Here is a 24802-nt window from a genome sequence, read left to right on the forward strand (position 1 = left end):
GATAAATTCCTAGCAGTGCTATTGCTGGGTCATAGGGTAGGTCTATTTTTAATTTTCTGAGGAACCTCCACACTGCTTTCCAGAGCGGCTGCACCAATTTGCATTCCCACCAACAGTGCAAGAGGGTTCCCGTTTCTCCACATCCTCTCCAGCATCTATAGTCTCCTGATTTCTTCATTTTGGCCACTCTGACTGGCGTGAGGTGGTATCTGAGTGTGGTTTTGATTTGTATTTCCCTGATAAGGAGCGACGTTGAACATCTTTTCATGTGCCTGTTGGCCATCCGGATGTCTTCTTTAGAGAAGTGTCTATTCATGTTTTCTGCCCATTTCTTCACTGGGTTATTTGTTTTTCGGGTGTGGAGTTTGATGAGCTCTTTATAGATTTTGGATACTAGCCCTTTGTCCGATGTGTCATTTGCAAATATCTTTTCCCATTCCGTTGGTTGCCTTTTAGTTTTGTTGGTTGTTTCCTTTGCTGTGCAGAAGCTTTTTATCTTCATAAGGTCCCAGTAATTCACTTTTGCTTTTAATTCCCTTGCCTTTGGGGATGTGCCGAGTAAGAGATTGCTACGGCTGAGGTCAGAGAGGTCTTTTCCTGCTTTCTCCTCTAAGGTTTTGATGGTTTCCTGTCTCACATTCAGGTCCTTTATCCATTTTGAGTTTATTTTTGTGAATGGTGTGAGAAAGTGGTCTAGTTTCAACCTTCTGCATGTTGCTGTCCAGTTCTCCCAGCACCATTTGTTAAAGAGACTGTCTTTTTTCCATTGGATGTTCTTTCCTGCTTTGTCAAAGATGAGTTGGCCATACGTTTGTGGGTCTAGTTCTGGGGTTTCTATTCTATTCCATTGGTCTATGTGTCTGTTTTTATGCCAATACCATGCTGTCTTGATGATGACAGCTTTGTAGTAGAGGCTAAAGTCTGGGATTGTGATGCCTCCTGCTTTGGTCTTCTTCTTCAAAATTACTTTGGCTATTCGGGGCCTTTTGTGGTTCCATATGAATTTTAGGATTGCTTGTTCTAGTTTCGAGAAGAATGCTGGTGCAATTTTGATTGGGATTGCATTGAATGTGTAGATAGCTTTGGGTAGTATTGACATTTTGACAATATTTATTCTTCCAATCCATGAGCAGGGAATGTCTTTCCATCTCTTTATATCTTCTTCAATTACCTGCATAAGCTTTCTATAGTTTTCAGCATACAGATCTTTTACATCTTTGGTTAGATTTATTCCTAGGTATTTTATGCTTCTTGGTGCAATTGTGAATGGGATCAGTTTCTTCATTTGTCTTTCTGTTGCTTCATTGTTAGTGTATAAGAATGCAACTGATTTCTGCACATTGATTTTGTATCCTGCAACTTTGCTGAATTCATGTATCAGTTCTAGCAGACTTTTGGTGGAGTCTATCGGATTTTCCATGTATAATATCATGTCATCTGCAAAAAGCGAAAGCTTGACTTCATCTTTGCCAATTCTGATGCCTTTGATTTCCTTTTGTTGTCTGATTGCTGATGCTAGAACTTCCAGCACTATATTAAACAACAGCGGTGACAGTGGGCATCCCTGTCGAAACACATAGTACTTTCACAACGCCTTCAAAACTGAGAAAACTTTCCTCCTCTTGTTTTCATAATAAAGTTGGAAATGAACTTCATTTGGACTCTTGTCCCCCAAAACAATTCAACTTCCAAAAACTGCTGAGACATGGTCTTTTCTCCCCCATCCCATTCTCACCCTCCCAGTCGTCTTTTATTCCAAAAGCATGATGACTGCTAATTATCTAGTTTATAAAAATTGTTTTCTCAAATGCTTTTACATAAAAAGGGCCTTCAAAACTCATTTCTCTTGAATTTTGCTTGTCTTAGTTTTGCTTGTCTTGATTTCTTCCAGTCCTATAAGGCTTCTTTAAGTCTGTAGCAGTCAATAGACTCCAAAATGAATTTTTTCTAACCCCATCATCTGTCTTACCACTTAATTCCAGGCACTTAGAAAACTCTTACTTTGATTGTAGCTGTTTTTCTTTTTCAGTCTGTTTCCCCCATTACCATGCCTTCCATTGATCCTATTTCATTCCCATCCTTTGTCTCTCATGGTCTAGTCTTCTATTTCTCCCTTTCTCTCTATCCCTTATTTGGGGGAAGAGGGGGGCTCTACATGACTGGGGTCCATTCTAAACATTTTTATCCATTTCTTTCACCGAGAGTTATCCTGTTGGAGAAGCTACAGTAACATTGTGTGGTGTAAACAAGAATTCATAAACAGTAAGAACAGTTTGTTGGTCTTTCTTGGATGAATGGGCTAATGATTCTTTTTAAAGCTGAATTAAATACTGCAATTGTTAATTAACTCTCTTGATAAGAAATAATTCAAAGTAAACATGACTAGGTAAAGCAGCAATACCCACTCCTGACAATACAATATTCATCTCAAAGTTTTTGACCTCATTGTCAAAAGCCTTATAAGAACCGAATTTATTAAAATTTCAATTCTTTTTCCTTTTTAGTAGTTTCCTCCTTCAGAAGGTAGAAACTACTGGTGACTAAAGTGACAAAATGCTAAGAAACTGAGAAAGTACTTTTTCATATCAAAGGATTCTAATAGAATAATTTCCTCTCAGTCTGTGACTCATATCAATACTGAGATCCTATAAAAATAAGACACGTGTTTCTTAGCCTAATTCTTTACTGTCAGCCTATGAAATAACAACATTGATACTGAAGGTGTTTTTAATTTTCTTCTGTAGTTCCAGTCTGGTTCCAAGGGAAGGAAAGGATATGTAAAGATATAACATCTAGAGATGGAAGGGAGGTACCTTAAAATAAAAACAGCCAGTATTCTTAAAGAATGTTTAAGCTTTCCCTCCTCCCTACCCTGTGAGCTCAGTGAGGGAAGGGCCCACAATTTATCCATTTTGTTTTTGGCCTACCTGGCACCATGCCAACGACATTGTAGGTGTCCAGTAAATATTTATAAATATTTTTGAATGAATAAAAATGACTGTAAGCATTAGACATGCTAAATGGACACAATCCTAAGCAGATCAGATCTGTGGCTTATTTAAGTTATACTCCAAAGCATCAATTCATATTTTGTATACTATTGGTGTTCGAGTCCTCAGTGATTTAAAATTAATCGCCATAGACTAATTCATTCAATATTAATTTCCATCATTTCCTGATGTATGTGTTGAAAATCCTTTCTCTCCTTATTTTTCAGTGAGCTAAGGAAAATTAGGTAAGTATCATATCATATGAGGTGAATTTTGCAATCATAGAAACTTAAGAGACTTGTAATTAAGTGACAAGCCCTGTGGACTAACAAAGGTAAAATTAAGATGATACACAGGCCTTCTAAACCTAGAGCGGTTCTTTATGACCCAAATAAACCCTGGGTTAATGACAGAACCTGTGTTAGGGTGCTAAGATCTCAGCATAGCATTTACACATCCCAGGTTCATTTAAGCCCTTAATTGTTTTGCCAAGGGATTAATCTTTATTGAAGGCAAGAAAAAAGAAAGAAGGAAAAAGTAAAAAGAAAGAAAGAAATCTAGAAGTTCTAATATAATTCGAGTTACTGGAGTTATCAAGTTTAACTTAAAAATTTTTTTTTAAAATGTGTATTCATTTTTTGAGAGAGAGAGAGAGAGAGCGAGCATGAGGGGGGAGGGGAAGAGAGAGAGAGAGAGAGGCAGACACAGAATACAAAGCAGGCTCCAGGCTCTCAGCTGTCAGCACAGAGCCGGAGGCGAGGCTCCAACCCATGAACCTCCAGATGATGACCTAAGCCAAAGTCCCGCGCTTAACCGACTGAGCCAACCACACACCCCTCAAGCTTAATTTTTAAGAATATGGGATCTCTGAGAAGCCTTTGGAGCTGTATTTGCCAAGCAAACCAATTTAAATACTCAAAGGCTCATTTTTTTTCTGTCAAAACTATAGACTGCATAAGGGTGGGACGACTTCTAAATTTGGCAAAGCTCCCTTTCCTGGTATTCTAGAAACAAGTATCAATCACCCCAAACAAGCAGATCGCACTAATCAGCAACCACATAATGAGTCCCACTGAAAAAACTTGAAGCTATTTCTTGTGTCAAGTTAGAAAAAGCTGGGGGAAAACATTCTTCTTTTGATTAAGCATCACAAAGGAGAATTACATTTAAGCAAGTGCTTTCTGTTAACTAATTTGGAGAACACACAGGAGACTAAAATTTTTACTGAGGATATGGGAAGAAACACGGAAAGAAACATGAATGTATTTATGGATGTGCCACTCTGGGATAAGTGAATATCTATCACAGCTAAAGATGACAGTTAATATTTACAAAAGGGATGTATATTTTTTAATCCAAACATCAATCCTCCAAGAGGAAAAGAAAAATACAGGTGTGATTTGACAGGCTCAAAAACACCATTTTGATGCATTAAAAGCCTTTAATCAAGAGAGGGGCTAAATCAGGCATTCTTACATAGGGAACAATCACCCTAAAGAGATCTATTAGAATTCAAGGGGGGTGGGAGGTGAAAATTTGGATGAAAAAAAATCCATTTTTATTTTTATTAATCTATAACTCAAGCTTCATCATTTCCTTCCAAATGAATGTAGGCAACCAACAACATTATTATTAGCAATATCTATGACTTTGTCGCCAACAGAAATCACAGATATTTTAATAATGTCATATGTATATGTATTGAAGATACCTAGAAATTTTCTTATCACTATTTTGAAATTATAGCAGTTTTAGACCAACTGCTAGATCTTGTTTGTTATTAACATTCAAAGAAACGTTATTTGTGTCACAAATATTTTCTTAATATTTTGACTGTTCTAATATAATTTGTTCCCTATTTCAATATTTGACTGTTTCAAAATAATTTGTTCCCCATATAATGCTATGCATTAAAAACATTATTGCAAGCTTTTATGCATTAAAAACATAATTGCAACACTTTACTAGTCTGCAAAAGGTAATCATTTCTAGGCTAAGCCACCAGTTAGAGTTTGGAAAAATCATCAATATACCTTGTACATGTTTGTGATGAACATTTACCTGGCAGAGAAACACTTTGGAGCATTCTCTACTACTTATATGTAATTATGTACTACAGTGTGAGTTTAATGGCTCACACACTGATAAATAATAGTTCCTTGTGAACTATTTACAAATGAACATTAGCTAGCTAAGTTGTTTAAACAATAAATGCACTGCACACTGGGGAAAAACAATACTCTAACAGATTTTTTTTTTACTAACTTTATACTAGGTACTCTACAAACCTGAAAAATGTTTGCATTTATATGACACAATTTACCAAGCTAAGTGTTCAAAACAAAAGACTTAGGGAGATGAGAGTAAAGAATTTGATTTTCTAGGTTAAGAATGGAGGTCTAATTATTCTATTTTTACATCCATTTTCTGCATTGTCAAATGGTGACTACACTTGAAATACTGACATTGATGTATTATAAATACCACACTCCTTTATTTATTCATCTATCCTGTCATTCTTTGAGCCCCACTGCATAGACAAAGTTGTTTTAAAATTTGGCTCTTTGCTCACTTTATTATTATTGTGAATTCCGTTTCTTGCTCCCTTTTCATTATGCAACAAATGATTCTAGTACTTTCAACACTAGATATTACTAAAAATATGCTTCTCCACTATAACTCTATGGAAGTTGTAGAAATAGGACAACAAGACATTTGGGGCTTGTTACACAGATTATTGTCAGTGATGGTGTTTGGGGCAAAACAACTAGAGAAATGAAGTTACCATGAACTCAGATGAGAAGACAGGTTTGGGGATTGGTGACTGGACACGACTGACACATTACGTTTGAGCTGCTGGTTACATACCCAAGTGGAGATGTCAAGTATGTGGCTGCATATATGAATTCAAATTTCAAGAAAGAAGGCTAATCTAGTGACATGAATTTGGGAGCCATTATGTAGATGGATCTGAATGAGATCGTCTGGGGAGTGGGCGTAAACATGAACAACCATAAACAAGAAGAGGCCCAAGGTAAGGACCCACAAAAAGACTGAGAAACAGCATCCGGAAAGACAGGAGGATGGCTTGGCAATGTTTCTTCCAGGTTCCTTTTCACTCCCTGGTTTGAAGGCATTATAAATGTGAGCAGTTATAGTTTAGTCCTAGAAAATGCTGTAAGGATGATGTTGCTTGGTTCAAATATGTTTAAAGATGCTGAGAAGTGTACCATATGCAGTCCATTGATATTTTTCTTTGGTTTGAATTAAGACTTGCCGGCTGCAGAAAACTAAAAATACATCATGCTGAAAAATGGACACCCTGAACACTTTGTGTGTGTGTTTTTCACAGTTTTCCATGACATTTTAACTAAGTGTGGAGGATATTGTTCTTCTTTTCCTTACACTTGGTATGGCTAATGCTGAATGTGTGGGGATTACAATCATACCATGTGACAGATTGCAGTGTCACACACACAAGATTCTGCCTCCACTGCAGGGATGAACAGAAGGAAGTCATGGCTGGGAGAGAGAAACTAGTTATTCAGCTGCAAATAGCATCATAAAGGGGTAATGATAATTAAGAAAGCTACCAGGCTAAAGTAATGCTTCCCTCAGGTTCTTCATTCTTCACTATTACCTGAAAGTATGTGTCAAAGTATATGTGTGTGTGTGTGTGTGTGTGTGTGTGTGTGTGTGTGTGTTTGCATGTGTGTGTGTAGTTCAAGGTGTCTCCATCTTTATTAAAACAGATAGTTATATTTGCAAAAATACTCTACTTCTGTTATTCTGTGTTAAAATAGCACTCAACAAAGGCTAACTTTCAATTTAGGAAAAACTGACTTGCTTGGGAAATCAAGTAATGATACTTCTATGTAGAAAATACATATAAGGAAAACAATAGAGATCATACATTGCTTATATAAAAACTGTATTTAAATTTGGAAGCCAGATACGATTGATTAGGGAAGAAGTCCCAACGTCATTGTTTAAGGTGATACTTATCTAGGATGTGTCATTGTGTGAGGTCTGTCCTTCTTGTTCCTCTTGGGCACTGAGCTCCTTTCTCTGAGCACGTTTCTGGAGACAGATCAAGGAAGGCAAAGAAGACAAACATTACATGTCTTGGTTCTTCAGGTGCTATATAACGCTAACCTTAAGAATTTTTTTAAAAAGTGGTTTTGATCGAAGAGCTAAATTTTAACTAAAATAGACTTCTGATAGTTTATGAAGTTAATTTCTTCATGCTTTCTATGTCCCCCAATTTGGAATTAATATCTTAGAGACACAGCCAAGTAAGCAGATGACTTCACTCAGTTGTAGGGGGAAATGCCTCTCTCTGCTGCTGCTTCTCTCTCTCTCTCTCTCTCTGTCACTTTGTTTGTTTATATGGCTGTTTCTGTCTCTGTCTCTGTTTTGTCTCTTTCCTTCACAATCTCGCCTCATCTTTCCCCTTTTGTTGTATAAGTTGTTAGAATTCACTGATTTTTTTCTAGATAATTTTTTTCAAATGTTTACTTTTTTGAGAGAGAGAGAGCAAGTAGGGGAGGGACAGAGAGAGGGCTAGAGAGAATCTCAAGTGGGCTTTGGACTGCCAGCACACAGCCCAATGTGGGGCTCGATGAGACACTTAACCGACTGAATCCCCCAGGTGCCCCATAATGTTTCAGATACTTTAAAGTTTTAATTCATTTCTGCATCAAACTTATTTCCAATCTCCTTTATTGCATTTTTTTCATCTCTGAATCATTCTATTTTTTTTCCTTAAAGTTTATCTATTTATTTATTTTGAGAGAAAGTAAGCAAGCTGGAGAGGGGTAGAGAGAGAGACAGAGTTAGAGAGAGTCTCCCAAGTAGGCTCTGTGCTATCAGTGCAGAGCCTGACTCAGGGTTCAAAGCCACCAACCATGAGATCATGACCTGAGCCAAAATCAAGAGTCTGACACTTAACTAACTGAGAGCCATCCAGGTGCCCCTAGGTAAAATTTTTGATAGAATTTTATTGTATAAAACAAATTATACTACTTGCTCCTGAGACCAGGTACAGATACATTTCTCAGGCCTCCTTTCATACTCAGTCAAGGGAAAAAATTTCATATCCTGACTGATATATTTTGTGCAGTAATCGTGTGTTCAAAGTAGTGTGCAAGGGGTGATGTTCGAATTCTAAAATTTAGGTATACTGATCTGTGAATTAAAAACTAGTCACTAGACTCTCTGAACCCATATTTTCAAAATTCACTTAAATGAGTTTGTGAAAAATAACACCTTTCATTTTATTCTTAGATATTGCTCTTAATAGATAAAATAATAAGAATAATTGAGCCCAACACCTATGGCATCTGTCCTTTTATGGAAATGCTCATCTTTATATATACTTTTCCAAGAAACAAAAATGAATTAACAACAATTGATAGAAATTAGCAAGAACATCACATTGACCACATGGAATAAAACTTTCATTTCATTTCATTTCATTTCATTTCATTTCATTTCATTTCATTTCATTTCATTTTTTAAAGTATCCCTTTAATAGTCCCCTGGACTTCGTGATAAAATTAGGTCAATGAAAGTGATACAGTTTAATGATGTGGTCAAAAAGCCCCTGAGGAAATAAAACGTCAACAATAATTCAACTTGTGTTCAAAATTTATAGCCACCAATTTTGTGGCATTGAAGAAAATTCCGTTAAGCATTTAATACATCTCTTTTTCTCCCTGGAGGAAAACAAAATATTTATCTCCCTTTACCATGATTAGAGAATTGTCACCTTTAAAAAAACAATGTCCTTTGTCCCCAAAGCAGAAACATAACAAGAAAATCACAAAGCATGTTCTTCTGAACTCGGGAATTGATTTGGTGATCCCACCTTTACTGAGGCATTTCCTATAGGTACACAGAGGTGTACTTCTATCGAATGCTACTAGATGCCAAAAACCGAACTGTGCACTTTCCTACTTAAACTTTTCCTTCAACAACTTCATAAGAATGTTTTTATTATTCTCATTTTCCAGATGAGAACACCATGTTTCAGAAAAGTTAAATGACTTGTTGATGGTTGCTATAGTTTGAAGTGTTAGAGCCAGGATCTGAACCTGGATCCAAAGGTGAAGAACTATACACCATGACGAATTAGCTCTTTGTAAAAATTACATATATTCATTTGTGTATGTGTGCATATGTGCATACATGCGTGTGTGTGTGTGTGCGTGTGTGTGTGTGTGTGTGTTGGGTGAGGGTGGACAACCTACACAAGCCAGCCAAAAGAGCAGATGAAGGTGTGCTTTGTCCTAGATTCAGAAAACAAGACATAAGTGAACAGAAGTGATGCTATGATCTTATGCTTGAATGCAGCTGTGCAGTTGGGTGATATTCTACTACACAGATCAGGGCAATTCCCTAGGGATAGGAGAGGAGCAAAATGGAAGGACCTCAGACCATGAAGACTTTAAGCCACCATCTGAGGCCTGGACTCCTATTCAAAATATTTCCGAAAGTGTCGTTTACTTTAGCCTAAAGCATACGTAACTAATATAGAACTGCACAGATTAAACATTCATTAACAGATTAAGCATTAATGATCTAAATTACAATCAAGAAATTAGGTAAATAACAAAACTTAAGAAAGTAGAAAAACAACAAAAGAGGAAATATTAATGTCATGGAAGATGAGCAAAAAGAATAGAGAAGAGCAATGAAATTAAAGCCCAGTTCTATAAAAGCACCATGAATATAGACAAAATTCTGCCAAAGTGGATCAGGGAAAAAAAAAGGGTGAGAGAAAGAGAGAAGCAATAGATAGACAGACAGGTGATAGGTACATAGTTAGACAGATATTGAAAAGACCATAAATATATGTAATATTGAGGATTTTAAAAACTTGTTCAAAATATCAGAACCTTTATAATAAATTTTAAAATAAAATGTTAATTTTCTAGAAAAAATACGTTAACAAAATGTATTCAATATAAACAAAAAATTTGAGTACACCTATATCAACTAAAGAGATATAATCATTATCAAAAAGTCTACATACAGAAAAAGCAACAGGTCCAGATTGTAGTATTCCACCACGTTTTCAAGAAATAGAAAACCCTTTTCTTATAAAACTGTCCCAGTGTTTACAAAAAATTAAAGTTCACCCACTAATTTTATGGAACTAGTATGTATTTGCTAATGATTCTGCAAATAAAGCCAGAAAAATGATTAGCAATTGTCATTTTTGAAATAGATGTAAAACTACTGTGTAAAATAGCAAACTGATTCACAATGTGTTGATCCTGAGAATATTTAGATGATTTAAATTTAGAAAATACATTAATATAATATGTCAACTTGACAATGTAAAGAAAAATTTATATAAATAAATGCAACAGTCATTTAATGAAATTCAAAACAACTTATAAAAAAAAGGAACAAAACAGTAATAGAAGGTCAATTTCTTATCCAATTGTTCATATCTGCCAAACAACAAGCAAATTCAATGGCAGTGAAATGTTAGAACATTCCCTACTTTGGGCCTCCTGGCTGGCTCAGCCGGTTAAGTAGCCAACTCTTGATTTCGGCTCAGATCATGATCTCATGGTTTGAGACTTCGAGCCTGGCATCGGGCTTTGTGCTGATACCACAGGACCTGCTTGGGATTCTCTCTCCTCTCTCTGCCCTTTCCCTCCCTGCTCACACACACTCTCTCTCTCAAAATAAATAAACTCAAAAAATTATTTTAAAAAAGATCATTTCTTACTTTAGTTATTCCCCCACATATCTACCTCTAATCCAAGTTTAGGCTGAGATATAAATTGAAACTTTAGGAGGCAGCTTCCGAGAGCCCTTCCTTAACAGACATCTGGCCTGTGACTTACCACCTTTCTTTTTCTACTCTTCCCCCTTATTTCCACTGCTGATGTGGAGGCTGCTATGAACCAATGGTATCAGAGTGGAGAACTGGAAGGTCTGAGTTCTTAACAACATGTAGGACCATATCAGCCCCAAACTGCCAGTTTCCAGACTTCTTGAAATGTAAGAAATAAACTATTTTGTTTAAGCTGTTATTACCATGACTGCTTCCTCTCAACTCTATACTGGGAAGTACTGGCAAATTAATGAGAGAATAAAAAGAGATGAGATATAAATCATAAATTGACTCGAGGTGAGGAGAATTATATGATTATATACATAGAAAATCACAGAGATTTATACTGCAACATCAGTGAGTTTCAATTTCACAGCCATAATATTGTCAGAAATTAAAAGGTCTGATCACACCAAGTGTTGATAGAGTCATGGAAAAATACAAACCCTCATACATTGCTAGTGGGAGTATAAATATTTTAAAACTGTTTCAGCAAGTTTATAGTTAGAATTCTTTTGGCTTTAGGCAATAGAAATCTTATCTCAAATTGGCTTAATTAACGTGGACGTCTACTATCACCTGTGTACAGAGTTTAGCTGAAAACCAGGCTTATTATGATCAGAGGCTCAATGAGTCTTCAAGAAGTCAGTTCTTTCCAGTTCTGTTTCTGCCATTATTAACATACCAGCTTCTATCCCAGACTGGCCTCTCTCAGGGGCAAGAACACTGTAGTTCCTCCATGGATCTCATCCAGACACACAGTGTCTAGAAGAAAAGCAAGGACCCTATATTCCTGTGACTTCATTTTAGGATCAAGGAAACCATTTCCAAAATTTCATGTTTCTCTGCTCAATATTGGTCATGTGCCCATTCTCAAATCAATTATTGTCAAAGAGAATGGAATAACATAATCATTAGGCAAGGTTTTTCATACCAAAAGGACAAAGACTCAATATTCGGTAACAAGAAAATGGACAAAATTGTATGTTATATCATTACAACATCATACTACATAATAATATTAGTAAGAGTAATAGATAACATTTATTGAGCTGTTACCAAGTGCTAGGCACTCTCTTAAGTACTTGCTCAATATGTATTTGTTTTCCCACAGAGGGATGGACAAAACCCTGCAGGTGTTGGGCATTTAAATTGAGGCAGCAATTTCATCCTATTTCGTACCCATAATATTGATGAAAATTAAAAGTTCTGGTTAATAACAAGTACTGGTAAAGATATATGTTATGTGTGAATGTACATACATATATACATGTATATAAATATATATGGAACATAAACCTCAGAAACTAGTTATAAAAGTTTAATTTTTCATATAAAATTATAAAGCATTGGGGCGCCTGGGTGGCTCAGTTGGTTAAGCATCTGACTTTGGCTCAGATCATGATCTGAGTTCGAGCCCCACGTCGGGGTCTGTGCTGACAGTTCAGAGCCTGGGGCCTGCTTCGGATTCTGTGTCTCCCTCTCTCTCTGCCCCTCGCTGCTCACACACTCTCTCTCTCTCTCTCACTCTCACTCTCTCTCAAAAAAATTAAACATTAAAAATTTAAAAATAAATAAATAAAATAATAAGGCATGAAGAAACTAAATACTTACCCAAGATCACAAAGCTATTAAGTGGCAGAGATAGGATTTGAGTCCAGAGAGTCTTTAAATAGCAGTTAAAATAAATAAATTAGATCTATACACATGTATCAATGTGGACAATTTTAAAGGCATAATGTTGAGTAGATGGAAGCCTTTCAACATAAAACGAAATATAAGAACAGTCCATGCTTGCTAAGGGAGAGGTAGATATTATGAGTTCATTAGGGAATAGGCTGTATTGAAGGTAAGGAACAAGGATGATGCCCCATAGTCATGTATACTACCATCCAAGAGGCAATCAGATACAAAGATTTCAAACGAGGTGTTTGGATCTGGAGAGGTGACAGTTATCAGGTAGTAGTGGAAACTGCAAGTGGATTTAAAAAGTGCAAAGAGGGAAGTAGGAAAGAAAGAGTCCGAAGTATGGGGAGAAAGGAACCAGGAAAAGAGGCTGATAAAGACACCAGAGTAGATGTAGATGACACAGTCAAGTCTCAAATATGAATAAGGGCTGAGCTTCAAGAGCATTATGGACAATATTGTCAAATGCTGCAGAGAGTGGTGAAAATACTTGGCACATCATTAAAGATATGGGAGAAACCAGTTTCCAAGGTAGTTATAGTTACAAACCTGTATCCATGCTTTGAAAAGTCAATAGGCGATAAGAAGGTTATGTAAAATGCAGCCTCTTTTTTTTCAGAGTAGCTTGGTTAGTGAAGGGAAAGTGAATATTAGAGCATTAGCCAGAGGGAATGAAGGATTTTTTCAGTGGAGAAGACATGGTAGTATTTTTAGCTTGTGTGAAAAGAGTCAGCAGAGGGAGACATCTAAAATACTGGAAAGATAGGGAAGGGTAGGACTTACTGTAGGAACAACATCTGGAAGAAGATGGGAAGCAGTGGATCAAAAACACAGGTGGAGAATTTAGCCTTGAATGTGAGAAATAATGAGGAAGTGAACAAGAGATCTCCCAGATGAGAAGAGAGACAGATGGAACAAAGAAAGGAGAGAAATGAGTTTTGTCCTGCTGTGTTTCCAGTCAGCTTTTCCCAGAAGAGATACTTGGCAAGGAAAACAGGAAACAGACAGGTGGTCCAAGGTCTTTTGGGTAAAGTTAATATATAGTTGCCTGATTATTCAGGTCTGAGTTTTAGGACAAAAAAAAAGTAGATTAAAAGCAATTACTGCAAATTTATGAATCACATCCAGTTGCCCAGACACCAGTCTCCTGACCTGAATTTCTCCTTCCCTTAGTGAGTGAAGCTGGAATATTGCCTATATGGAAGCCATTCTGAATTTACACCAAAAAACAAACTGAAACCAGAAAAGAGTTAAAGAAAAGTCTCACCAGATGTCAACACCAAAAGCCACCTAGTGATCATCCACACAAATCCACTCTCACTGAGGAAAAAAACAAGTCTCAAAAGGGTACATGATAGCTCCAAGGTCATCAAGTTATTGATGGGTGGAGATCTCATACTTTATTTTCATCAAATACATGATATATTTTATTTTTTTTAATTTATTTATCATTTGCCTCCTCCCATGAGAATATGGTCTCCCGGAGAGCAGGGATTTTTGTCCCCATTGTTCACTGCTGTTGCCTCAACCCTCAAAGTGTACCTGGTGTTTAGAAGACATTTGATCATTATTTCTTAGTGAATGGATTCCATCTAACCCAGTGCACTTTCCACTCACCCATAACAATTTCAAAATGAGCACTTCAAAGTGAAACTGACCCTTGTAACAATCACCTCCATGCAAATAATTTTTATTAATTGCTTCTTCATTGGGTGGAGAAGGCTCCAGGGTACAGCAGAATTCAAATCCAAGACTGCCTGGTCTCATAGCTAAATGTTGGATGAATTTGACCCATTCAGTTAGTTCTCCCTGACAAAAACCGAAGGGGTTTTTGTGGCAATAAACAAAACAACAATAGCAAAATAAATGAAAGCCAAATCAATGTTATGTGACAAACTATACAGAATTCACACAGCAGTGACCTTCACGGTGTATTCCACATTCAAATCTTCACCCATATTTTTATGTCTATGCCCAGGTTTATGCCACCCAAGATAAATATGGTAGGAAAAACTCCCTGGGTCTGTTGCTAGGGGAGTGTTATGAAAATTGTAACTTCATATCACCCTTCCTCTGCTGAAGAAAATTCCCTATTTTGGGGGTTTTGTGTGAAAAAAAGGAGAAAGAAACACTGTAAAGTAGGCAGCTACAAAGAAGAATGTTGTTAGATGCTGGGTGATTCTGAGAGAGGTTTTCCTACTCTCTCTGAAGTGTAATTTTTTTTTTCCTTCAGGAGTCATCTCCAGGGACAGGAAGGAGAAACACTCTGAATGAGGATGTGTCCATCTCAGGGGAAGCATATGAAACCTTAGAAGAACAGCTCACACAACAAAGCATTTATTTGTGAAATTAGGTAAGAGAATCTAATTTTATAGCTGTGAGAGATGCAACTGAGTATTTAAAGATTCACATTCCTCAATGTTTTCTAGTATCTTTGGGTAACCCAAATTCTTACCAGAAAATGTACAGATTAGTATAATCAGTACATTAAACTTTATAATACATAAAATAGGATGGCAAATAGGATACTTAGTTTCTAGAATTTTTGCAAAGATCCAAAGCCAAGAATAAATATACCTCATGTTCTATGTTCAGAAAGCCCACCACCTTCCTACCAGGAATTAGTGACAAGAGCCAGTTTAGAAAATGCCTAGTCACCAACTCTCCCCATCCCCCCAGCATTATCCCAGTCAAAGAGGGGGGTTGGGTAGGGAGAGAGGTGGTAAGTCTTATGGAGAGAGCAGAGCTTGGGTAGGAATGAAAGTACTACTCTTCCCTTTCTAATGTTCAGTGGGAGAACTGCAGGAGGATCACAGAAAGATTGACAGTTCCTGCCAGGGGAGCCTGGCAACCCGAATCTAGCAGGATGTGTGCGGGGCTGCAGAACACAAACATCCCCGTCTGTGCCATCGTTAATGCTGAACATAGTCAGAGAGACTGGATTTGGGAAGAGCATCTGGGAGTCTGAAGCATAGAGCCTTATTCTTTTCAGCCCTCTTCATCCAATATGAGGAAGAACAAACGTGTCCCTGAAGTTGGGAAGTATACACAGACAGTGTGGTCTTGAACTTTCTGTAACAGAAACACCTGTATTAGCAACACTTGAAGAAACTGTGGCACAGTGTACCTGGGAGGAAAATGGTGGTAAGCTTCCTCCATCCCAATTTCCCATAATCCTCCGAAGTGTGAAGCAGACTCCAATAGTTTCCAGAGCTGCATGGAAAGGCACATGAAGGACAAAAGATGAGGGTGGACCTCGGGGCTGGTAAATAGCTGCTGGGCCAATTTCATAAGGCTCAATTTAGAGAAGCTGTGATACCCAATCTGCTGTAAAAGGAAAACTGCCCTAGGGAATGGGGTGTAACTATTTGAGTAACAGCAAGTTAACAGAGTTTCAGGGACATTGTCATGTCACCAACATTTCTGCCCAATTAAGGAAAACATTCATTTTCTTCTCAAGCCCTAATCAGCAAATAACCTGGTATCTTTGCTTTATTTTTCCATTAAAGTAGGAAAAGAAAAGACTCTCTTTATTGCTATAATAGGTAAGATAGTACAGGACCCAGAAGCAGATAGACAAAGAACACAAAAGGCCTAAAGAAGGGAAAGGTCAAGTAGAACTTTAGGATCACTGAAAAGAAATAAGCAATTCTCAGAGTGCTGAGTAATTTATGGGAAAAATCTTGCCATTAATTTCGGAGAAAACAAACCTCCTTGAGGAGCACTGTTGATAAAGTCTTGGTACACAAGCAGAAAAGAAGGGTTGTCTATAACTAATAATAAGGGCTGAAATACAAATAAACAACAACCCAGAGTAGATAGGTATGGGAAAAGAATAGTGCAGGAAACACCAACAAGATTTGGATAGTATATGAAGAAAAAATCAGGATGAGTCCATGGCAGATTGTATTTTCCAAAGAGGAACACCACCACAGAGTCCATCCCCCATTCTCCATTTAGAATGACATTGACAATCCTTCCATCAAGCAATAGAATCTCTGTCCCCAACCCTTGGACCCAGGTAGACCTTTGTGACTGATTTGTTCAACGGAACACAACAGAAGTAAGGCTGTATGACTTCTAAGTCTAGATTATAAAAATTCTCTATTCCTTTACCTTCTTGGACACTTGCTCTGTACATCCAGACACCTTGATATGAGGAGGCCAAAAGGAAGCCTCTGGAAAGGCCCATAAGAGGGGACCCATGAAGAGAGGAACTGAATCCCCAGGCATTCATCCTTCACCAAGCTCCAGCTGATAGCCAACATCCAATTGCCAGCCATATGAGTGAGCCATTCGTGGAGTGAATCACCCAATGTCCAATTGAGCTGATGCTACATGAAATGGAGATAAACCTTTCCCACTATACACTGCCCAGACTGCAGATTCTGTGCAAATAAGTGGTGGTTGTTTTAAGCCACTAAGTTTGCCAGGGAGGAATGGGCAACAAATAACCAAAGCAAGACCAGGAAGGGAGGGGACTATTTACCTAGCCAAAGCTGAGTTTCCACAGGTCCTTTGGAAGGAAGAATTGAAAGTTTCTATCAGTACTGCATTTTGTATAAGAATACAAATATGACAAATATGTGATTTCTATAATTTATTGTCTCCTTAACGGTGTATGTGTAGAGAATTCTCACTTCGTTATATAGGTTTAGGTGTTATTAACAATTCTCTTGGCAGTTTTTATTAACTTTCGAATTAAACTTTAAGTATTGTTTTAGTTCACTATACAGAATGTTCAGCTTCAAATACTAGTAGTGGTTATAAGCTGTTGCCCGAAAAGGGGTACGGCATATAAACAATACTCTACAAAATGTGATTTACTCAGGCTGCTTTTTAATTAGGTGAATAACATGCTGTAGTTATAAAGATCGTCATGTGGGAAAAAGAACGCTTCCTGAAATATTTTCCCCAAATCTGAGTGGTAAATTTATAAAAAGTATCATCCAGACTCTCTGTGTAACAATAGAAAACATAAGGATCCATTAAGTGTGTGTTTGTAAAATATACATAGCACATAATTTTTTCATTTAACAGTACTCCAGCAAAGATTTTAGAGAAGCTGCCTGCCAACATAAGACTAGACATAGAAGATACAGAGGTGAACAAAACACATTGGTCCCTGTTGAGATACTAAGATGGTAAGTATATATATGTGTGATATACTTATATAAGTATACACACACATACGTGTATATGTGCGTGTGTGTGTGTGTATCAGAATGTTGAGAGGTATAGAAAATAAATTGAAGTAGGTAAAAGAGATAGCATGCCAAGGTGGGATGGGGGTGGGTAAGCATGATTGCTATTTTATATCGGATGCTCAGGAAACCTCTCCTGATGCACTAGCATTTAAGCAAAGAGTAAATCAGATAGCTACCTGGAAGAAGCACATTTCATGTTAAGTGAACAGCGAATGGAAACCCCATGAGATGAGAACAATCTTAGTGCATTCAGAGGACTTGAAGACACCATCAGGCTGCAACAGAGCAAGCAAAGTGCTAGTGGAATGATAAGCAGTACTGGGAATAGGAAACAGGTTGTGGAGGGACATGGAATATTAGAGAGACACTGGAAAGGTTTTAGCTTTTATTGAGTGATTATAATTAGATATAGATATAGATATAGATATAGATATAGATATAGATATAGATCATGAACTGAATGCTTGGGTCTCCCCGAAAATTAATACATTGAAGCCCTAATTTGGAGATGGAGCTTTGAGGAAGTAGTTAGCGTTAAATAAGGTTAGGAGGGCAGAGCTCTTATAAGAAAAGCAAGAGATAAATTTCTCTTTCTCTGAACTCATGTACCAAGAAAAGGCCATGTGAGGACTCAGCAAGAAGGCAGCTGTCTACAAGCCAGGAAGAGAACCCTCACCAAAACTCAACCCTCCTGGCACTCTGCTCATGAACTTCTGGACTCCAAAACTGTGAAAATAGATCTCTGTTGTTTAGCCACCAAATCTGTGCTATTTAGTGATGGCAGCTTGGACTAAGACAATATGGCTATTGCCACAGTGACATATAGGACAACTACAATGTCAATCGGCTTAAAAAAAATTAACATTTATTTACCTTTGAGACACAGAGAGAGAGAGAGAGAGAGAGAGAGAGAGAGAGAGAGAGAGAGAGAGAGCGTGAGCAGAGGAGGGGTAGAGAGAGAAGGAGACACAGGATCTGAAACAGGCTACAGGCAGTGAGCTGTCAGCACAGAGCCCAGCACAGGGCTTGAACCCATCAACTGTGAGATCATGACCTGAGCCGAAGTCAGGTGCTTAACCGATTGAGCAACCCAGGTGCCCTCAATGTCAACCGGTTTTAAGTCAAGACTGAAATCCAATTTTCTTGCAAAATATCCTCCTCTTCATTCTTCTCTCAATTCCCCTGTCCACTTCTACTAGCTTTTGGGTAACAACGGTGCTAATTGCATAGTTCTCTGTGTGAGATCGCCTAGTGATTGGTTTCAATCACAACTTTTCCAGTTGTATTTCTAAAATGCAATTTTTCTGAAATATGAGCAAAGACATGAACTTTGGGAAGTATGCCTCTCTGCCGACTGGAATGTCTTTTGTTAAAGTCTTTTGCAAACTGTGTCACAAAAATTAAAATAAAAAGTCTTCTCTAATATGCATATTACAGTTATATTGGCACGGTTTTATAGATGCTCTGGCTCTAAGAGGAAAACAATATTCTTTTTAATTTTTTAAAATGTTTTATTTATTTTTTAGAGAGAGAGAGAGAGAGAAAGAGACAGAGAGAGAGAGAGAGAGAGAGAGAGAATGAGCTGGGCAGAGGCAGAGAGAGGGAGACAGAATCCACAAAGCAGACTTCAGGCTCTGAGCTGTCAGCACATAGGCTTGAACCCGTGAATCACGAGATCATGACCTGAGCCGAAGTACGATGCCCAACAGACTGAGCCACCCAGGTGCCCCAAAACAGTATTCTTCTATTCGAATGAGAGATTCTTGTCCATTATATGGAAATCCTTCTGCCTATAGTTATTTATTTGTTTGTTTGCTTACTAATTAATTAATTATCCTTTGGTTAAAATAGATGGGGTTTCTGACTCTTCTTTTCAGGCTTTAGCTATCTGATTTCATATAGAATAGATTATTAGGCAGAGTTGAATTTAGCCTGCCAGCACAGGCTCTTATGAGTAGATGACTGTTTTTAGCTTCTCCTGGCCACATTTCATGTTCAGGTAGTTTCTTCTGAGTTCTTTAGAAGTCCCAGACCATCTTTGTGGTTATTGCTATGCTGGTTTTCTCCACATTTCTGTTTTTGTGTTTTGCAGGAGTGCTCAGACACCACATAATGGCAAATCTTTTAAGAGACTGAGACTCCTTTCCTTTCCTGGAGCACCTCTATTTCTCATTTCCTTCATCTTTGTCCCTGTCCCTTGTGCCACTTATCTTAGCACTTTCTCCTCCCCCTGCTCCCCCTCGTCCTCCTCCTCCTCCTCTTTCCCCTCCCTCTGTCACACCACCCTTCCTCCTCCTCTTCAGTCCTGTCCAGCATTTGTATTCAGGCTCCCTGGCTCACATTTTTTCTAGATCTCTAAGGGATTCTCACCAAGTTTCTGCACAATGGGTGGGACTGTTTATCATTTCTCAGTCAAGACTCTTTCTAGGAGAAGAAATAATTACCTTCTTGGCATTTATCTCCAGTAAACAAACACACAAGAAGCAAGCAAACCAACAAGCCCTAGCACTGGGGGGCTTTCTGCTCCCTGTCTTTAATACTTATCTAGTGGCAATGGACCAGACATCACAATGGGCAGAAATGGTGCTTTGGACCCCTGCGCTTTTTTTTAATGTTTATTTATTTGTTTATTTTGAGAGAGAGTGCTTATGTGTGAGTGGGGGAGGGGCAGAGAGAGAGAGAGAGAGAGAGAGAGAGAGAGAGAGAGAATACCAAGCAGGCTACTTGCTGTCAGTGCAGAGTCCAACACAGGGCTCGAACTCACAAACCATGAGATCATGCCTGAGCCAAAATCAAGAGTCGGTTGCTTAACAGGCTGAGCCTCCCAGGTGCCCCTTGGATCTCTGCTCTTTCACTCTTAACTATGAGGATAGGTTCTGTAAGAAATCTGCAGTGTCTTCAAACTCAAAGGGCAGGGAGATTATGAGTTATCATCTGGGCTCACAATAGAATTCTAAGAATGACATAACATATCATTTGGGGGAAAAATGAACTTCTCTTATAAGGAACGTGGCTCACCTTATGCAGCACTTCCTCCACAGATAGAAATGTGGTATTTATGTCCTAGGAAAAACAAGGCCACAAAAATAAAGTGAATTGACAATATTGTAGGGATTCAAAAAATACATTTTTTCCAACTTTGTTTAGATTCTCCATCTTTCACGGCAGCTTTGGTTTTTATGCTTATGAGTCATAGTAAGAAAATTTCAAAACAAAGCTGACAAGATTTATGGAAATTTCATTCCATTATTTTTAAAGGAAACACTTTCATTGGAGGAAGGTACGCATTCATCCCTCTCATATGTCACTACCTCGATTGCATTGGGCACCATAGGAAAAATGTTCATCTGGTTGTTTACAGAGAAGCAAGTAATCCTGTTAAGTTTAGACTAGAAAATTTTAAAGAGTCATATCATTCTGAACTTTAGAGTCAAAGATCTGGCTTTATATCGTGTTCCCTGTGTAGCCACAGACAGCTTACTTAAGCTCATTTACCTGAGCTTTCCTATCTAGAAAAACCAAAATATCTGTGCCTACCTCTTAGGGTTATTGTAAGAATTAAAGGAGGCAATGACACATAAAGCACATTTAGCAGCACATCTGGCACACAGTAAATGCTCAGTAAATACTAGATAATATTATTAGAATTGTAACTGTTATGGCCATTTTGCAGTTCCATTTTCTGTGACTCATTCATAGTATACTAGTGTACTTTGCTCTATTACTAACTGGAAACCTCAGTCAATTCACTTGTTTTCCTCATCCTTCATTCATAGCCTTCTAAATGAGATTTCCTTTACATATAGTGGGCTATAATAGCTACTTAACCCTCAATAAGTTATTTTTAGATCAGCATTTTGTTGTCCAAATGATAACATTTAACAATAGAGGTCCTGTGACATGCTGGTTCTACGGTCTAATTGAGCAAAGAAACTCCAGGGTGCCATGGTTCTGCTCCTTTTCCATCGCCACACAAACATATTCTCTGTGATTACTGTTGATGATATCCAGAATCTGTATTCAATGAATACACAATGACAGTAACTCATAGTATACAACCTCTTGTAACTCATAGTTTTGACCTTAGTAATTTCCAAATAAAAATAATTGTCTAGTTTTTGGGGAAGAGAGAGAGAGAAAGAGAGAGAGCTTGAGCGGGGGAGAGGCAGACAGACAGGGAGAGAGGGAATCTTAACCAGACCCCACACCCATTGCAGAGCCCCACGTGGGCTCGATCTCACAACCCTGAGATCACGACCTGAGCCTAAATCAGGAGTCAGACACTTAAGTGACTGAGCTACCCAGGCACCCCCCCAAAACTGTCTTTCTATCTCTGTCCCTTCTAATAATTAAGACCTTCATGTATGTAAGTTTTTAACGAAATCCAGTTGTTAGTGTTCTGCTAACTAGAAATTAATTATGAACATATTTTTTCCTTATTCTTAAGATAATGAAACTGAGACTGAATTTGACTGAGTTTAAAAGTGTCTTGGAAAAAAAAAGTATCTTGGCCAAACAAAAATCAGAAAGTAGTAACAGGAGAAACCAGGATTCAACATTGGTCTGTCAAATACAAAGGAACTGGCTTTAACCATCACACATGACTATACAGTATATGGATCACTGCTAAGGAAGATTTTTTAGGCAGCCATTATAGGCAAAGTTATTCCCCAGAATGAACAATACCAAACTGTGGTGTATGTGGTATTGCTTTCCTTTTCCCATGCATTATTCAGGTGGTTGTTGACCCATAGGGGCTACACCTGTTACTCTACAGACAGCTTACAAATCTTACAGTATAAATAATAGAAGAGCTTGATGGATTCTTGTGAATTTACACACCATGCCAAGTTTCCAGCAACCTCACTCTACCAGTTTCTGTGTTAGTTGACACAGGGTGGGATATTTACACTGCTGATTTCTTGGAGAGGTAATAAGAGCTGTGTGGCAATAAAGGATCATTTAGCTCATCTATTGGCTGGAACTTATATTCTAAAAATGTAAGCTAGATGCATTCTTAAAAAATAATCTTCAAATCATCCCAGCTGCGTCTGATATACAGAGAAACCACAGGAGGTTGTATGTGTTCGAGTGGCTGCAGATATTTGCTGGGGGTGTTTTTATGCATGCGTGTGCAAGGCTCCAGAGCAAATGCAGTTTGTCTTCCAAAAAATGGCATTTTACAGCTTTACATGAACTTGGTGTGCATTAAGGCATCTTTTGTGCTTCATGTTTAGTATTTAGATACAGAAATACTGAAAGATGTGATGCAGTTATTTATAAATGACTGATTTGCTAAAATAATTTTGGATGCACACAAGAAATACTGCCTTCTCTAAATTGTGTCAGATTTTCACTATCTTCAGATTACACTTGCAGAGCACAGTCTCAATAGCTTCTCCACACACACACACACACACACACACACACACACACGGGTACACATAAATACACGTATAACTCTTGGGATCCTTGGTTAAGCAGTAGAGAGTAGTGATTTGGCTCTCCTGCAGTAGAGCTTCTCTGCTGAACATCTCAGATCCTAGCCCTTGGGTGTCCCATTCTTGGAATTCCTTCCCAGAGCAGTTCAAACTTCTTGATGTGGTGCTAGTTGGGAACATGCCAGACTTAGTGCATGATTAAAATGAGATGGTCCAAGTCTGTTATTGTCAATTACTGATAATATCATCAAGACAAGTCTTTGTTTAGAACTTTGGAACTTTTATCTGATGCATCAAGATGAATTGATAGAATTGTGATAAATTTATCTCTACTAATTCATTAAATAATACTCATGTGCTATATTCATATTTTGATGATTTCTTACTGAAGTTTAAATGAATGTATTTATTTACATCAGAAAAAAATGTATCACATGGTCTTCCCCACTTGGATTTGCCAATGAAAATGCCCCATCCAAAATCATTCCTTTCTGTAATTTTCTATCTCAGCTCCATTTTTATTTACTTCATAACATTCATTCATTACACTTTGTAATTATTTATCTGTTTTATATCAGCTTCATAGAGCACAGATCTTGGCTATGTTTTTTTTTTTACCAACAGATCAAGCACTCTGAGTGGCAAATGAAGTCCTTCTTTAAATATTTATTGAATGAATGGGGCCCCTGGGTGGCTCAGTCGGTTAAGCATCTGACTTTCAGCTCAGGTCATGATCCTACTGTTCGTGGGTTTGGGCACCGTGTTGGGCTCTGTGCTGACAGCTTGGAGCCTGGAGCCTGCTTCAGATTCTGTGTCTGCCTCTCTCTCTGTCCCTCCCCCGCTCACACTGTCTTCTCTCTCAAAAATGAATAAACATTAAAACAATTTTTTAAAATATTTATTGAATGAGTGAGTGAAGTAATTAAATAAAAGACAGGTATTAATAACTTAAGTGGTCATCTTTTTAGCTTTATAAAATACTTTTTGAGAGGGCAAAAAGGAGGCTGACTCTAGAATATTTAAAAATACTTTTCCACAGACAACCAAGATGAGAATGGTAGACTTTGGGTGGAAATATTAAGAAAAAGGAGGAAGGGAGTCTGAGTAAGTACAGGAATTACATTTGCTTTAATCTAGCCTTAGTATATTAAGTTAAAATTCCATGGTGAGTTGGGGACAGGATAATCTTAATGTTAAAAAAAAAAGGCAGTTTTGCCAAATTTAGGCCAGACTCTAGAACAACTATGAACAATAGCAAAGCCCTTGATCCGATATTGGCCTTGAGTTATTTTCTCCTCTGTGAATCTTGTCCTCTCATAGCATCTTGAGATTCTAAGCAGGTCTCAGTCACCTAGGTAAGTACTAATGAAAGAATCAAAGTGGTGCCTTTTGATTGTCACATCTAGGCTATTGACTTCAGAGTCAATACTAATGAAAAACAGGTGGAAAGAAAGCTACTGGGCAAAGTGAACTATACTAATCTTACTCAGGACAAATGTGAGCCTGCTCATCATGCAAGTAAATGGCCATCTTACATGTATTTATGTAAAAGGATATTTAAGGTTCTTTGTGTGTGTGTGTGTGTGTGTGTGTGTGTGTGTGTGTGTGTATTTGCAAACAATGTAG

The 24802-nt window shown here is 37.8% G+C and overlaps 1 protein-coding gene across 5 annotated transcripts in view; it reads right to left on the minus strand.

Annotated features, from left to right (window-relative positions):
• Positions 1 to 6875: 6875 nt before the first annotated feature.
• Positions 6876 to 24802, minus strand: part of IQCM (IQ motif containing M) — a 649280-nt gene continuing 631353 nt past the window's right edge. For all 5 annotated transcript variants that reach the window (XM_078445704.2, XM_078445701.2, XM_078445702.2 and 2 more), the window contains 2 exons: positions 20754 to 20798; positions 6876 to 7070 (listed from right to left, as the gene is read on the minus strand). The gene's annotated coding sequence lies outside the window, so the exon portion shown is untranslated. The remainder of the gene's footprint in view (positions 7071 to 20753; positions 20799 to 24802) is intronic.

This window comes from Panthera onca, chromosome B1 (assembly GCF_046562875.1).
Source record: "Panthera onca isolate mPanOnc1 chromosome B1, mPanOnc1 haplotype 2, whole genome shotgun sequence".
NCBI classification, from domain to species: Eukaryota; Metazoa; Chordata; class Mammalia; order Carnivora; family Felidae; genus Panthera; species Panthera onca.